Below are 17,582 nucleotides of genomic sequence, written 5' to 3'. Positions count from 1 at the left end.
TTTAGATAGACTTCTCTGTTATAGTTATGGATGGAGTTAGGTTTCTCTTGTATAATTATGAATTTACTTACGTTAAATCACATACACTTTTTTATATTCCTACTTCCACTCTGATACTATACACTGCCCAAAGATAAATTCACTGTTAAAAACTGCCTATCTAAAATTAATCCCAACAGTGCCCTATCTCTACTAATATATTTTTTATCCAAATTTCAGACAAAATGGAAGGCGAACACAAAGTTTCATTTGAAATTGTCCTGCAAGAGACCAACCAAGAAATAATTGATCCAAATTATATAGAATTTATGGATGAAACTTGGGACCAAGAACTACTGCAATGTGTGCAAGCAGTAGATGTCCTCCTTGAAAATGAGGACATTTTACACACTCAAACATTACAAGCTATGTTCAATGAAAATAACGACATTTCAGACAGTGAAATGTTGAACATTTTATTAAATTTTGAAACACAATAAATAATTGCTTAAAAAAAATAAAATAAAAAATAATCAACAAAACCAACAATCAATTAACATACAGTATTTGAAAAGTCTATCATTCTTTTTTCCTCATAGTACGCTCCCCAGGCCGCTTCCCGGTTCGCGAACCGGGCGCTAGCCACGCAAAAAAAACAAAAACATTTTTTTTTTGTTGCCCCGCGGGGCCCTTTTAAAGCCTCCACATCAAACCTAGGGGGTCAGGGAGGATCTACTATGCCCCCTTATGGTCATTTTCGCCTTTGTTTTGACCTCCTCTTGTCTCTCGATCCTACCGAGAGACAAGATGGCGGCCGCTCCGGACTGTTTAGAATGTTGACAGACACCGAAGAGCCAATCAGCTTTGCTTCGCGAAGTTCCGTTACGCGTCAAGTACGCGAACCGGGGCGCTGCCCGGAGCGCGCTTACAGATATATATCTTTTTTGAACGTTAATTTCTCAAAATCCACTGGAGCACATATATTGAGACCTAGCAAAGGCACATCGGGCTAACAGTCCCTACAATTTTGCCAAGTTTCGTGCAAATCCATTCAGCCGTTCGGGCTAAAAGTGAGGCCAACCGCCCTATGGAAATTAACATGGGAAAAACGCGTTTTGGGACCCCCCTTTTTTCTCGGCCCCCCCTTGACGAACCCCCCCCAAAATTTCAGGGCCTGCCCAGAAACATAATGTTCCATTTTCCTGAAAATTTCAGCCAATTCCGTCCACAAACGCCAAAGTTATTAGACATAGAATTTTCAAAAATCCCATAGAGAAAAAATCCTAACTCTTGCACCATTTTTGGGTCACTTTTAACATGGCTATGTAACTCAAAGAATCAAAATCTAAATTTGCCAAGCACAGGTGGGAGCATATTTACAAGGAACTTTCCCCACGGAGAAAGGTCTTTTAATTTAAAATGGGAAAAATAACATCAGAGACACTCAAATGCCTTATAAATATGCCCCAAACAACCTATGAAGCTCTAGCAGTACATATCCAGAAATGTAATTGATTTCAAAAAACGTTTTTAAACACAACATATAAATCAATTGTATACCTACATTCATGGGAAAATGACTTAAAATGTCCTTAAGACACATGAAAGCGTTTTTTGATTGCCCTTGCACCATTTTTGGGTCACTTTTAACATGGCTATGTAACTCAAAGAATCAAAATCTAAATTTGACAAGCACAGGTGGGAGCATATTTACAAGGAACTTGCCCCACGGAGAAAGGTCTTAAATTAAAATGGGAAAAATAACATCAGAGACACTCAAATGCCTTATAAAGAAGCAGACACCATTATTTCCTTGTCATAAATTTTAAAAGCATTCCTTTTCCTCAAAAACGATTTTCAAGTCATAATTTGAAAACACTGCACAGCTCCTATGTACAAAAACACCCTGTCAGTACTAATACTTCACATTATCTCCAATTACAATTTCTCAAAGAAACAAAATCTATTTGTAAAACACTTGAGACAAAGCAACATTTTAAAAACACAACTTTCTTCATAATTTTCTCCTTAAAGCATACTATTCTCTATCTAAATTAAATAAATCTTTTCTCACCTTATCAAATACTTTATGAGTTTCAAAACAGTCTCAGAAATACACCAATTTGTCTTCAGCAGAACAAAGGGTATGCACTCCAGAGGCTGCAGCTATAGAAAGCACAGAAATGCTGTAATTCTTCACACATATCTCTCATGTCACCCAATCAAAACTCTTCCCTCACTTTTTTCAAATCAAAACCCTTCCCCCCTCTGCCCTCCCTGCCTTTATTGCATAGCAACCACCTCCTGGAAGACCTCTGGTGTTTGCAAGTTCACACAACAATGTTTCAATTGAACTCTGAACTCTCAGTGCACCTGCGTGTCCAGTGCAATCTTTCATTAAATGATTTTTTTTGACCATTCAAATTACATCTTTCAAAGAACTCATCCATGCACCCTAACTTTCTGTTTTCAGCAATCAAAATCCACCAATCACTGTTACTGCTTCATTAACACAGAAACTCCACAGTTTTTTTCATTTTAAACTCTTATTTTTTCAACTGCCATTTCATTACCAAACTTCATCTGACTGCAGCAGAACCTTCTCTCACCATGTTTTCTGTCTGGATTGTTGGACATAGTTACATCTATTGGGCTCAGAGGTATGCTGAGAACAGAAATTTACCTAACCTCAATTTACAAGATGTGGAAATTAAGTGGTTTGGCCACAGAGGATTAAAATGTCACCAATTGATACCATTGGTGAAAACCTTTATGCATTTGCCGAAACCTGACCTGTTAATTGTGCACTGTGGAGGTAATGATTTGGGCACTTTGACTGGAGTAGGTCTGGAAATGCTTTTAAAGGACACCTTTGAGCAATTAATGGCACTTTTTCCTCAAACTGCCTTGGTATATTCAAATATATGCCAAAGACAGAAATAGAGGTGGTCGAACCAATTTTGTCCACAAATTGAGAAGTCGAGGAAGCATGTAAACAAATCTGTTTCAGCTTACATGAGAGACCATGGAATGGGCTCCGTGTACAACAATAACTTGCGTTACTACATGCAAGATATCTACAGAGGAGATGGAGTTCACTTCTCAGATGAAGGGAACAGAGTTTTCATTCTGAATTTAAAAATGTGCATTGGTACCTACTTATAAGCACCTAAATGTACCATAAACCCAAAAGCTCTTTTCAGAGCTACCCTACATCTGATCACTCACAATTATTATTTTACTCTAACTTTTTTTACTAATTTTCAACAAAGTACGCTCCCCGGAGCGCGAACCGGAAGCTAACCGCACGAAATTTAAAAAAAAAATGTTTTTTTTTCTCGCACATATGGGCCTCCTCAGCCATCCTCAGAAAACCTAGGGGGTCAAAATACGTCTACCGTGTCCCCTTCTACCCATTCTGAACATTATGTGCCCTCCATCTTGTATCTTAATTCGACCGAAACACAAAATGGTGGACTCCCGTAACGCTTAAGGTTCGCGTACCGGGGCGCTCGCCAGTTCGCGTACCGGGGCGCTCCCCGAGAAGCGCTCCATTAAAAAAGGTGGGAAAGTAATTTACAGAAGAAACCCTTGAGACACTTTCACCAAATATAGATTTGCTCATACTACATACCAATCCCTACCATTTTCACAAATTTGGTTGAAATTCCATTTAGCCATTTAGCCTGTAGACCTCTCTAAATACCCTGAGGTAAATTACTTCACAAAACACATCTGAAGTGTTGGAATTCACAACCAATTAAAATGTTACTTTCATTTTCTATTTTTTTTTTACCTGACATTTGATTGGTTATGTACCTGAATATATATAAAGGAAGAGAAGGAAACACAGCCATTTTGACTACTACTTCCTGGTGTACATTTCAATTGGATTTTCACTAATCACTTCAACTTCTTTGTAAAGGTAAGTTGTTATTTTAAAAACTGAAGTATATTGTGCACTATAAGTTAATATGGTAAACTTTTTCTGATAGTTATATACTATCCCTCTGTAGTAGTTATAGATTTAGATAGACTTCTCTGTTATAGTTATGGATGGAGTTAGGTTTCTCTTGTATAATTATGAATTTACTTACGTTAAATCACATACACTTTTTTATATTCCTACTTCCACTCTGATACTATACACTGCCCAAAGATAAATTCACTGTTAAAAACTGCCTATCTAAAATTAATCCCAACAGTGCCCTATCTCTACTAATATATTTTTTATCCAAATTTCAGACAAAATGGAAGGCGAACACAAAGTTTCATTTGAAATTGTCCTGCAAGAGACCAACCAAGAAATAATTGATCCAAATTATATAGAATTTATGGATGAAACTTGGGACCAAGAACTACTGCAATGTGTGCAAGCAGTAGATGTCCTCCTTGAAAATGAGGACATTTTACACACTCAAACATTACAAGCTATGTTCAATGAAAATAACGACATTTCAGACAGTGAAATGTTAGACATTTTATAAAATTTTAAAACACAATAAATAATTGCTTAAAAAAAAAAAAAAAAAATAATCAACAAAACCAACAATCAATTAACATACAGTATTTGAAAAGTCTATCATTCTTTTTTCCTCATAGTACGCTCCCCGGGCCGCCTCCCGGTTCGCGAACCGGGCGCTATCCACGCAAAAAAATTTTTTTTTTTTTTTTTTTTTGTTGCCCCGCGGGGCCCTTTTAAAGCCTCCACATCAAACCTAGGGGGTCAGGGAGGATCTACTATGCCCCCTTATGGTCATTTTCGCCTTTGTTTTGACCTCCTCTTGTCTCTGGATCCTACCGAGTGACAAGATGGCGGCCGCTCCGGACTGTTTAGAATGTTGACAGACACCGAAGAGCCAATCAGCTTCGCTTCGCGAAGTTCCGTTACGCGTCAAGTACGCGAACCGGGGCGCTGCCCGGAGCGCGCTTACAGATATATATCTTTTTTTGAACGGTAATTTCTCAAAATCCACTGGAGCACATATATTGAGACCTAGCAAAGGCACATCGGGCTAACAGTCCCTACAATTTTGCCAAGTTTCGTGCAAATCCATTCAGCCGTTCGGGCTAAAAGTGAGGCCAACCGCCCTATGGAAATTAACATGGGAAAAACGTGTTTTGGGACCCCCCTTTTTTCTCGGCCCCCCCTTGACGACCCCCCCCCAAATTTTCAGGGCCTGCCCAGAAACAAAATGTTCAATTTTCCTGAAATTTTCAGCCAATTCCGCCCACAAACGCCAAAGTTATTAGACATAGAATTTTCAAAAATCCCATAGAGAAAAAATCCTAACTATATATACCTACTGGCGACCGCCAGTAGGTAATATACACATATATATATATATATTTTTTTATATTGATATTTATATATATAAATATTCTTGCCAACAATTGATCCTTTTTGTAGCGCGCAGCTCGACCGGTGCAAGTAGCGAAATTAACCAGTTTTGCAATTAAATTTGCCAACAAAAAGATATGTGCACTCCAGGAGCCATATAATCATGCTGTTTTTTATTCCATTGTTGCCATCCCCATACACAACCAACCAAAGCATTTCAACCTCAACCGTCTTGATCACGGTTATTTTAGTTCCTCTTCAGTTTCAGTATATATAAATACAATTACCCAACTGGCCCGTAATGAGGAATTGTAGGACAGGCAATCTTATGTTAAAAACATTCATGTTTGTACAAATACTAGGTTGTCAAATATGTAGTAATACTAACTAGTTTGGAAACCATATTATACCTGACCATTATGGTAATATCAATGTCTTACTGGGTCTCAGTTCTAGCTGGTTTTACTCTGTCAGATCCCTAATTAGTTGACAGCTACAGTTATCTATCTCTCCAGTAGAGTGGCATAATGAAATAGTTGCCGGCTGAGATTCCTATATGTAATATTCTGGCAGAGTTGCCAGTTGGTGGTTTGAGATGTGCTAGTCTCATTAATTTGAGTTATATATGTATACATACATATATACATATATATATATATTCCAAAATGCCTACAAACAGTGGGCTCTCCAGATCGTGCGTATAAAGTTTTTTTTATTAGCAGCCAGATCCAGCCATATATAAATATATAACACCTCTTTTATATTTGTGGGCTTCTACCTTAAATCTTAAGTTTGCTTCCCAGTGGGTCACTTTGGACAGGGTAGCCTTTGGATATTAGGCGCCTCCAAGTCTTGAATACATTAAAGCGTATTATGAATACATGACATTATAGGATGTGTCTATTTAATATTCTATGTTTTGTTTCATTGACACCATTGGTTACAAAGCCATGTTAAAACTAATGCACACGAAGACAGTCTGTATTAATTGGCAAATAAATTCTTTAGAGATTTATTTACTTTGAATTCATGTGTTCACCCGATTCACTATGAAAATCTGTGCAGTCTGTTCTTTATGTCTTTTTGCGTGCTGCGTCATGCATCACGGTTCACTATATCACTAAATGAACTTTGCACTCGGTCATGTGACCAAGACTTTGCGAGGAAGTCAAAATGCGTCTTTTGTTTTTGTGCCATTAAAACTTGTCTTTTTCACCCAAAACCAGAGTGGCTCGTCTTCTCACAGGATCTATTGCGAGGGATTTTCATTATGTATATAAGCGGAGGCATCCACTACCGAGCTCCGACCCGCTTGGATGGGTGTCGTTTGTTCGTATGTGTGCAGTTTTGATTTCAGAAAGGAGGCGCCCGCCGGCTGTTGACTCGCAAGTAAAGAAACCTCGGATCTGAGGACGTGGAGCCCGGGAATTTAGGTTTCGGCATCCAAGGTGATGTCTGCCAACACCAAGTATCCCATACCATGAAGCATGGTCAGTTACCTGCTAACTAAACCGTGAGAGAGTCACACCAGGGTACGCCGCACCAGAGTTGCCCAAGGTGCGGATTTTGGCATTAAGGAACGATGACCGGCTATCTGAATACTTACTTCAACAATAAAGGCAAGTGAGTTTTAAAAGGGCCGGGAGGCATCTGCCAACCTGATTTTTAAAAAGAACACAGAAAGTACAGGAAAAGTCTTGCATCTGCCTAATAAGGAGCAAGAATTATCAAACATAAGGCAACGAGGGAACTTGTTAGAAAAATTGAGACACAAAGAGGTGAGCAGATGGTGGGAGGCTACCGCTCTGCAAAACTATTTAGAAGTAAACCGGATCCCTAGAGGACTAAGGATTTGTATTATCCCCACTCTAAACAGTCCTAAACGGCAGTTACTTAAAGATTGGACTAACAATACAAATGCCTGCTCTACAACAAGGCTACAAATTCTCATCAAAAACCCATGGGAATAACATAAAGAACTTATGCAACAAATACAGTCTATCCTTGATGACCTTACTACAGAGACAGACCAGACTGAAGTAAAGAAAACCCTCTGAACTGTTGAAGACAGAATGAAAACTTTTGAAAAAGGGGCCATTGAATGGAATCAAAGAAAATTCCAATGGGACGAAAGATACTATAATGCAGGAAGGATCCTTACGTTTGCCAGAAAATTTGACAGAGTGAGAGCTCATATGGTGAAGGACAAAGCACTCGGCGTAGTGGACAAGAGAACATATGAATCGACCCCCAACCTGAGCTCGGACCAGGAGTCTCTGGATAACAACTCCTCAAATCCAAGGAAACTGCGCCTCATACATAGGAATCGAGAACAGTGGCAAAGGGGTAAACAAAGAGGAAGAGGCAGAGGAGACAAAGCAAGAGCCAAAGAAGACGAAGACGCCGGAGAAAAGAGCAGCAGCATTGGCATGGGAACACGGGCCAGAACGCAAAGAGACTATGATGGAAGGTGACGTACAACAATTAACGGTAATGAATCTCTCTAAACAAACTATCACTGAGATAGAGAAACAAATCCTCAAGTTAGGTCTGTTCTTCTGTCCCTATAGACCTCTTGATTATGCGCAGACAAGGATTGATCTTTACAAATTTGTGCGTAAGCTTAAGTTATTCAAAATTCACTCTGTGAGAAAGAAGGATCACACACAATCAGTGAGAGGGTCAGTTGCAAGTCATCCACCCACTCCATTATCATTCAACATTGAGGATATTCAAACATTGAGCCTATTACACGATCTTAGCAACCAACCACAAAACATGGGAATAGATGACACATTTGACCACACACATGATGTAGTTTCACTACGAACACTTGGGATAGAAACTAGTATTTCTAGTGGTACCACCTTTAGACCCACATCCAAGTGCATACCACAATCACCCATGAATAACATAGATGTGTTTCAATAGGCGGCGATCTTAGATACACACAAACTCAGTAACAAAACACACACTTAGAAGAATCTGACAAAGGAACATTGGGAAGCCATCATGACACTTCAGAAAGATGAAAACATAGTGATCAAACAATCCGATAAGTTTGGTAACATTGTGGTTAGGGACAGAGGCAAATATATCCAAGAAGTACAGACACAACTGAAGAACAAATCATGTTACAAAAGGGTAGACAGATCATATATCTGTACCCTACAACTCAGATACTTTGACCTTCTGAAGAAATGGTCGGACAGCCAACTTTTAAGTTGGTACGAACAGCAGTTCCTAAAGAATGAAACACTTACCACACCAACGTTCTATCTTTTACCAAAAGTACATAAGGACAGTACTAAGCAGCAATGACACCCTCATTGTTTCCTTTAAGAGTAGCCTACTGGAAGCACCTCAATCTATGTAGATAATATTTTGTTTACATATGTCAAAGACCTTAGTTCCTATGTAAGGGACACAAAGGATTTCCTTCAGAAGATCCAAAACCTACATTGCGTAAAGAACCCTGGACGGTCTGCCTCGATGTCGAGTTTATATACTAGTATTAAACATACAGATGGTCTTAGAGCCTGCCACAATTTTCTTAAAACGCACAATGTACAATATTTAGAGCATACTAGGATAATCCTCCAATTGATTGAAATATGTTTAACAGAAAATGTATTCATGTGTAATGACAATTGGTATAAACAGATACAGGACACTTCCATGGGCACCTGCTTCACTCCCAACTATGTCAACCTCACGTTGGGCTGGTGGGAGAAGCAGGTGCTGTGGATTGAGGATATGGAACCCTGGACCAGGAAGGTCAATCTCTGGCTAAGGTATATTAATGATATTTTCTTTGTGTGGGAGGGAAGTGAATGTGATCTGATGACATTTGTAACTGAGTTGAATAATAACAATTTGAACCTGAGGTTTGTAATGCAACATAGCCAAACCACTATTGATTTTCTCGATCTTACATTGAAGTTCCATGAAGGTAGTTTATCGCCTGACCTCCATAGAAAGCAAACTGCAGGGAACTCCCTCTTAAATGCAGCCAGCTGTCATCCCCCTAATTTCAGATGGAGTTTCCCCTATGGAGAATTTCTCTGAGCAAAGCGTACCTGCAGCTCTAATGCTACCCATGAAAGAACCAACAAAGATATGGTGAACAGGTTCCGTGAGAGGATACTTCATTAAGATGTTACTCAAGGGAGTCATCAAAGCAGATAACACCAAGAGAGATGAGGCTCTTTTCAAACCACACAAACCCAATACAGCGAACAACAACACTAACCTTGTGAGGTTTATTACTACATTTAACCGCATGCGTGCGGTAGGATTTCCGCCCGTACGCTGGGTTTTAGGGATTCGCACTTTACATGACGAGCTGGGCTCGTCATGAGCTTGCGAGGAGGCTACCTCATGACGAGCCCAGCTCGTCATGAGCGTCGAAGGGGTTAACACACAGGCAAGAGAATTTAAACGTATCCTAAAGATATGATGGGATATACTAACACAGGATTCCCTGTTAAAAGCAAAAGAGGGTGGAACACATGAAAATGTAAACACAACAGTATTTCACTAGTGCAAAATTGTCATTCTGTTCATTACAGAAATATGGAAAGCGGTTGTTATATATATACATATAGTTCTAAGAAGTTGCTCCTTCCGACTGCCTGGGCTCCGTGGGAATTGGCGCACAGACCGGCGGAGCACGCCGGTACTTAGTCCTTCAAAACAATCTACAATAACGTGCTGGGAAGCCTTGCTCATGTCAAAGCACACTTTCTTTGACGTGAGCAAGGCTTCCCAGTCGAAAGATGTTATCATAAGAATAAACACCCTTGGAATCAACGCCTGGCATGCCGTTGTGTTACTGAGAGTGCACGTTATTGTGGTTTGTTTTGAATATATATATATATATATATATATATATATATTACCTACTGGCGGTCGCCAGTAGGTATATATAGTTAGGATTTTTTCCCTATGGGATTTTTGAAAATTCTATGTCTAATAACTTTGGCGTTTGTGGACAGAATTGGCTGAAATTTTCAGGAAAATGGCACATTTTGTTTCTGAGCAGCCCCTGAAAATTTTGGGGGGGTTCGTCAAGGGGGGGCCGAGAAAAAAGGGGGGTCCCAAAACGCGTTTTTCCCATGTTAATTTCCATAGGGCGGTTGGCCTCACTTTTAGCCCGAACGGCTGAATGGATTTGCACGAAACTTGGCAAAATTGTAGGGACTGGTAGCCCGATGTGCCTTTTGTAGGTCTCAATATATGTGCTCCAGTGGATTTTGAGAAATTAACGTTTAAAAAAAGATATATATCTGTAACAGCGGACCGGGCAGCGTCCCAGGACGCGTACTTTTCGCGCAACGGAGCTTTGTGAAGCGAAGCTGATTGGTTCTCCGGCGTCTGTCAACATTCCAAACAGTCCGTAGCGGCCGCCATCTTGTCTCTCGGTAGGATCGAGAGACAAGAGGAGGCGAAAGCGAAGGGGCAAATGACCATAAGGGGGAATAGTAGATCCTCGCTGACCCCCTAGGTTTGATGTGGAGGTTTTAAAAGGGCCCCGCGGGGCAAAAAAAAATAAAATAATAATAATCGAACGGCTGAATGGATTTGCACGAAACTTGGCAAAATTGTAGGGACTGGTAGCCCGATGTGCCTTTGCTAGGTCTCAATATATGTGCTCCAGTGGATTTTGAGAAATTAACGTTCAAAAAAAGATATATATCTGTAACAGCGCTCCGCTTCGCGTACTTTTCGCGTTACGGAGGTTTGCGAAGCTGATTGGTTTTTCGGCGTCTGTAAACATTCCAAACAGTCCGTAGCGGCCGCCATCTTGTCTCTCGGTAGGATCGAGAGACAAGAGGAGGCCAAAGCGAAGGGGCAAATGACCATAAGGGGGCATAGTAGATCGTCCCTGACCCCCTAGGTTTGATGTGGAGGCTTTGAAAGGGTCTCGCAGGGAAAAAAAAATATACCGTTTTTTTAGTTTTTTTGCGTGGAGTGCGCCCGGTTCGCGAACCGGGAAGCGTTCTGGGGAGCGTACTTTCTTGAAAATTTGTGAAAAAAGTTAGAGTAAAATAATAATTGTGAGTGATCAGATGTAGGGTAGCTCTGAGAAGAGCTTTTGGGTTTATGGTACATTTAGGTACTTATAAGTAGGTACCAATGCACATTCTTAAATTCAGAGTGAAAACTCTGTTGCCCTCATCTGAGAAGTGAACTCCATCTCCTCTGTAGATATCTTGCATGTAGTAACGCAAGTTATTGTTGTACAGGGAGCCCATTCCATGGTCTCTCATGTAAGCTGAAACAGATTTGTTTACATGCTTCCTCGATTTCTCAATTTGTGGACAAAATTGGTTCGACCACCTCCATTTCTGTCTTTGGCATATATTTGAATATACCAAGGCAGTCTGAGGAAAAAGTACCATCAATTGCTCAAAGGTGTCCTTTAAAAGCATTTCCAGACCTACCCCAGCCAAAGTGCCCAAATCATTACCTCCACAGTGCACAATTAACAGGTCAGGTTTTGGCAAATGCATAAAGGTTTTCACCAATGGTATCAATTGGTGATATGTTAATCCTCTGTGGCCAAACCACTGAATTTCCACATCTTGTAAATTGAGGTTAGGTAAATTCCTGTTTTCAGCGTACGTTTGAGCCCAATAGATGTAACTATGTCCAACAATCCAGACAGAAAACATGGTGAGAGAAGGTTCTGCTGCAGTCAGATGAAGTGTGGCAATGAAATGGCAGTTGAAAAAATGAGAGTGTAAAATGAAAAAAACTGAGGAGTTTCTGTGTTAATGAAGCAGTAAGAGTGATTGGTGGATTTTGATTGCTGAAAACAGAAAGTTAGTGTGCATGGATGAGTTCGTTGAAAGATGTATTTTGAGTGGCGAAGAAAAAATCATTAAATGAAAGAATGCTCTGGATATGCAGGTGCACTGAGAGTTCAGAGTTCAATTGCAACATTGTTGTGTGAGAGGTCTTGCAAGAGGTGGTTGCTATGCAGAAAAAGCATAGAGGGGGCAGAGGGGGGAAGGGTTTTGCTTTGAAAAAAAGTGAGGGAAGAGTTTTGATTGGGTGACATGAGAGATATGTGTGAGGAATTACAGCATTTCTGTGCTTTTGATAGCTGCAGACTCTGGAGTGCATACCTTTTGCTCTGCTGAAGACAAATTGGTGTGTTTCTGAGACTGTTTTGAAACTCAAAGTATTTGCTAAGGTGAGAAAAGATTTCTTTAATTTAGATAGAAAATAGTGTGCTTTAAGGAGAAAATTATGAAGAAAGTTGTGTTTTTCAAATGTTGCTTTGTCTCAAGTGTTTCACAAATAGGATTTTGTTTCTTTGAGAAATTGTAATTGGAGAAAATGTGAAGTATTAGTACTGACAGGGCTTTTATGTGCATAGGAGCTGTGGAGTGTTTTCAAATTATGACTTGTAAATCGTTTTTGAGAAAAAGCAATGGTTTTAATATTGATGAGAAGGACATAATGGTGTCTGCTTCTTTATAAGGTAATTGAGAGTCTCTGATGTTATTTTTCCCATTTCAATGTAAGAAGTTTGTCTGTGGAGCAAATTGCTTGTAAATATGCTCCCACCTGTGCATGGCAAATTTAGATTTTGAATGTTTCCGTTACATAGGCATGTTAAAGGTGACTGAAACATGCTGCAAAGGCAATCAAAAAATGCTTTTATGTGTCTTAAGGACATTTTAAGTCATTTCCCCATGTGCAGTGTTTTCAAATTATGAGTTGAAAATCGTTTTTGAGGTAAAGGAATGTTTTCAAAATTTATGTGCGCCATATGACCCCAAATTTCTTTTTCAGGGGTGCAGCAGGGTGTTCTTGAGACACCCCTGCACCGTCGGAAAAATTCGTAATTTGCGATGAGGTAATTGCTAATCGCAAATTGCACCTTCATTCCTATGGGCCTCCTGCTGCATGGAAATGAATGGGTAATTTGTAATTAGCAAATAGGTCATCGCAAACTAGGAATGGTAAAGAATCGCTATTTATTCCTTAAAGTTCGCTATTTAGGAAATGCAAAAAACTTTGATGATACATATGGCGGTTTATCTCTAACAAGATAAGAAGCATAGGGATAGATTTATGATGACTGGCGCATCACCAGGGATGTGTTAGTCATTCTGTGCCGCTGTTCCGTCACCTATGGTGTGCTGCATTTACAATGCGGCGCATCATGGGGCAAAAACAGCACAGATGCGTGACGTATTTGTGCCGTAAAGTTGGCGCATTGCTGGAGTTGTATCGCAAGTGTGATGAAGCTCCAGTAAGGTTGAGGGGTGCCCCTGTCGCAGGGTTTCTGTTCTGACACAGAACTGTGGACAGAGGATTGGAACCTCGGTGAATTAGGGTGTCCCAAAACTCACCTTAGTAATCAAAACCCCTTAGCAAGCTAGGTACAGTGTCACATTGGATATAACAAACTCTCAATGTTTAGACAATCCAGAATATGAACTTATAGTACCTCAGGATACGTGGAACTCATGAACAGTCGGTCGTTATATATTTCTTAGAAACGAGAACATGGAGTTAAGAAGAACACATGTGTATTTGAAATGTTTATTTACTAATGCCGTCTTCTCAGGCGTAGTATCTTAGATTATACAAGTACACATATTATCAGTAGCAAAATTACCAGCATAGTCAATAGTACATAAAAAGCGAATGGTGACAGTATGTTAACATGCTGTAAATGAATAAGAGTTAGCAACACTTATAAGCAGCCGCGGGCCGTGGAGGGAGTTACGGTGGGCAGGGAGGCGGGGAGGGGGAGGGGCAGGGTGGAGAGGGCTCCACCCTGCCCCTCCCCCTCCCCGCATCCCTGCCCCACCGTAACTCCCTCCACGGCCCGCGGCTGCTTATATCTCACCCTCCCTAATACACATAATATATTATTTGCTAAGAAGGTCTCTTTGTGTTGGTTTAGGGCGTGCCGATACTTTAGTGTCTTAGATTTGAAGGAATCACATCAGCATAGAAAAGATAATCCATATGCCGTGCTTAATATCGCCAATGGCATTGTGCCATAATATTCTAGCATGCGATTGCGGAACAGTGTCAGCAGCTGCAGGGCGGGAGCTTGCACAGGAGGGACATCCATATTTAAAAATGTAAAAAAGCACAAGAGCGTCCGCTGGTGATGCAAGTAAAAATGGGAATCCACGAAGCAGAGTGGAAAAAATAGAATGTAAGAAAGCAGGGATGACTCCAAAGATTTTCTCAAATGAAGTCACAAGACCACTGGTAACAATTTTAAAAAAGTGCGCCAGGCCCTTTGTGGAGGACGCGTTAGAGATAGTCCGAACCATCTTGCTGAAATGGAAAGGCGAATCTGTATTTAAAAGGGTCTGCACCTCTGTACGGGTGTTCGCTGTGTGAAGCACGAAAGTTTCACGGGCCGAACTCAAGGCCACCTCTCTCTGAGACAAAATAGCTCTTATTCTTGCCATGCCGTTGAAATGTGCTGCCAAGGTTGGTATTTGTGGCCAGATTGAAAACTCCCTATGTTCATGTGTGGGAGGAAATAGAAAATTTCTGCAGCAAATAACCCGTTCATTTACTGTTACGATAAAATGAATACTTTTAATTAACCCAGAACAATCTTCATTATTGAGCATCAAATAACTACCATTTTCCAAGAACTTGAACGTGGGGATGATAGCAGGAACTGGTGTGCCTTGCAACACGCAAGCCATATTTGGTCGGTGTTTGTTGCATGAACCGTGTAACTGTATGTGCCTACACATTAGTGAATGATCTGGCGTCTCAGTGCATTCCTCTCCATTCAGATAAAGTTCTTGATCATCTTTGAAAATCTGTATGTGTATGGAAGCGACCAGACTTCATGAAGAAAACCACTACCTAAAGGTTAATAACGACCTATTGGTATATATTTCATACAATTTGAAAACTTATATAAAGCAAAAGGCAGCGTTATTAAACCGTGGATAAGGCACGTTGCCAAAGCAGTCAACCTTTTGGATTTATACTGGAAATGTTAAAGGAAGAATTACGGAGTAGGGCCTGTAAATCTTTAATAGACAACGAGTAAAATTACTCCAACCATCATATTCCTCTAACTCCGGGATAGTAGGGGTGTTTAATTTTTTAGAAGTAGCCAATCCAAAGCATTTGGTCTGGGAAATTGTTTCATTCACAAACAACATATGTTTTGGGATGAGACATGCACGGTGGAAAGCCTCAGTGCCTTGTACCTGCCAGGTTCGTGAACCCCAAACTGATGTAGATCCTGGATATTTTTACTCTGTATTACGTTAGCATGGTCTCATTACTGGTTTAAACGCCATTTTTCCTTTTTTGTAACTTCTGCACACGACACTTAGTTGTTGCTTTAGCTTTCAGCCTACCTGCGTCAAGATCTATGCCTGCTTCAAGCAGGCGCAGGGTTTTGATGTAGCTTTGTCCTATCTGATTGTAAATGCGGCACACCGTGGGTGGCAGAGCAGCGGTGCACCTTAACTGGTGCATCCCTGGGGATGTGCTAGTTAATATAAATCTGCCCCTTTACATTTAATTATGTGCAGGGGACACAGAGTAGGTGAGGTTTATCCAAGGTTAAGAAGAGATGAGTCCTGTTCAGTGAAAAATTGGAGATAGGCTTCAGTATATTATATACTTAAGTAGTGTGTTAAGTTTTTGATGACTGTTATTAATTTACTGTTGGGTAATAGTGGTTAATAACATTTTTTATTATATTTTACCACAGATTCAACTGCAGATTATTTCAAGATTTTAGGATGCCTAGCAAAGAAAGAGTAAGAAAGGCTGCAAAACGTCAAAGACAGCAGGACCATGGAATAATGCAGCAGTCCTCTAACAAAAAGATTTGTCAAGTCACCAAGAAAGCACCGGGTAAGAGTCGAAAAACAGTCATAAGAAATATGTGTAGTAAAAAAAATATTACTACAGAAAATGTTTCAGTCCAGAAAAGGAGAAAGAATTCAAATGGTAAGGAAAGGCCAATGAGAAATGTTACTGCTAGAGTAAGAGATAACTCTATGCATGAAAGTAGAAGGAAACAACAGTTTAGGGATATTCGTAAACGAATGTTCCGCAACAGGATAATTGGGAATTTGTTAAAAAATATTAAGAAAGGTCAGCAGAAAGTGGTTTTTTATAAGAGAAAAAAAATAGTTGAGAAAGTTATTGATCAGGCATTTGAAATTAAACGTAAGTTATTTATTTTGACAATCAATAGAATTAGGAAGCTAAACAAGGTAATTTATGATTTCAAAAGAAATAGTAGATGGAAGAGAATAGTTAATCGTAGTAATTTTTGTGAAGTTTTTTCTGGAGAATGGATGCATAGTTCAAGCTCTGAGGCATTTTTTAATGAGGAGAGTTATTTCCAGGATAATCATTTGGTGCATGCAGTTGACACCAGTGGTCGAGCTTATGAAGTGAAAGATGGTGTTCCAGTTGAAAAAGAAAAACTTGTGAGAACAGAGATAGAAGAGGTGTTAGGTAATGAGGTTTTAGGGAGACGTCCTAAGGGTCCTGTGTACACCTGGAAGTGTAGTAAATGTAGTAGTATTTGCAGTGTACGACAGGATTCCATCAATTTGCTTTGTGATTTTATACGGTCATTTAGTAAGAAAAGTTTGAAGCAGAAAATGAAGTTGTTGCAAGAATTAGATCCTTGCAGAGTGAGAGAAGTGATAGGTTTGCATGGTCATTCACTGGCTTGTCTTTCCAGGAGAGTATGCCAGAGTGTTTTTCATCATTTCAGGATGCTAGCAGTGCATCATAATAAAGTGAGGAAATTAGTTAGAATGTTGTATTATGCTAAGAGTCCAGCAATTATGCTTAAACAATTATGCGCTGCTCTTTTGCATGGTTCTGAAATAGATGTGAAGAATATATGTGAAGAAATTGAGTTTTGTTACTTTGGAAGTAAAGAGGAGAATGTTGAAATTGACCAAGAAGAAGAGAGTAATGTGGAAGATAGTGTACAGGTTTCCAGTACAGATAATTTCCAGAGGGAAATTGCGACGTTTGAGGTGAAATCAAGTGAGAGGCCAAATTTCACTTGTGTGTGTTGTCGACGCACTTATTATAAGAATCAGACTAAGTTAGTGGATTTATATGGAAAAAGTGAAAGGGAAAATAATAGTGAATGGAAGGATTTTACAACATACTTGATGGTAGAAAATTGTTTTGATTTGGGATTGGATCAACGTGTGTGTACTTATTGTTGTAACAAATTAAATCAAAACCAGATGCCTGCTAGAGCAGTTCA

This window comes from Lissotriton helveticus, chromosome 4_1, assembly GCF_964261635.1.
Source record: "Lissotriton helveticus chromosome 4_1, aLisHel1.1, whole genome shotgun sequence".
Taxonomy (NCBI): domain Eukaryota; kingdom Metazoa; phylum Chordata; class Amphibia; order Caudata; family Salamandridae; genus Lissotriton; species Lissotriton helveticus.
Note: the sequence above shows the minus strand (reverse complement) of the source record.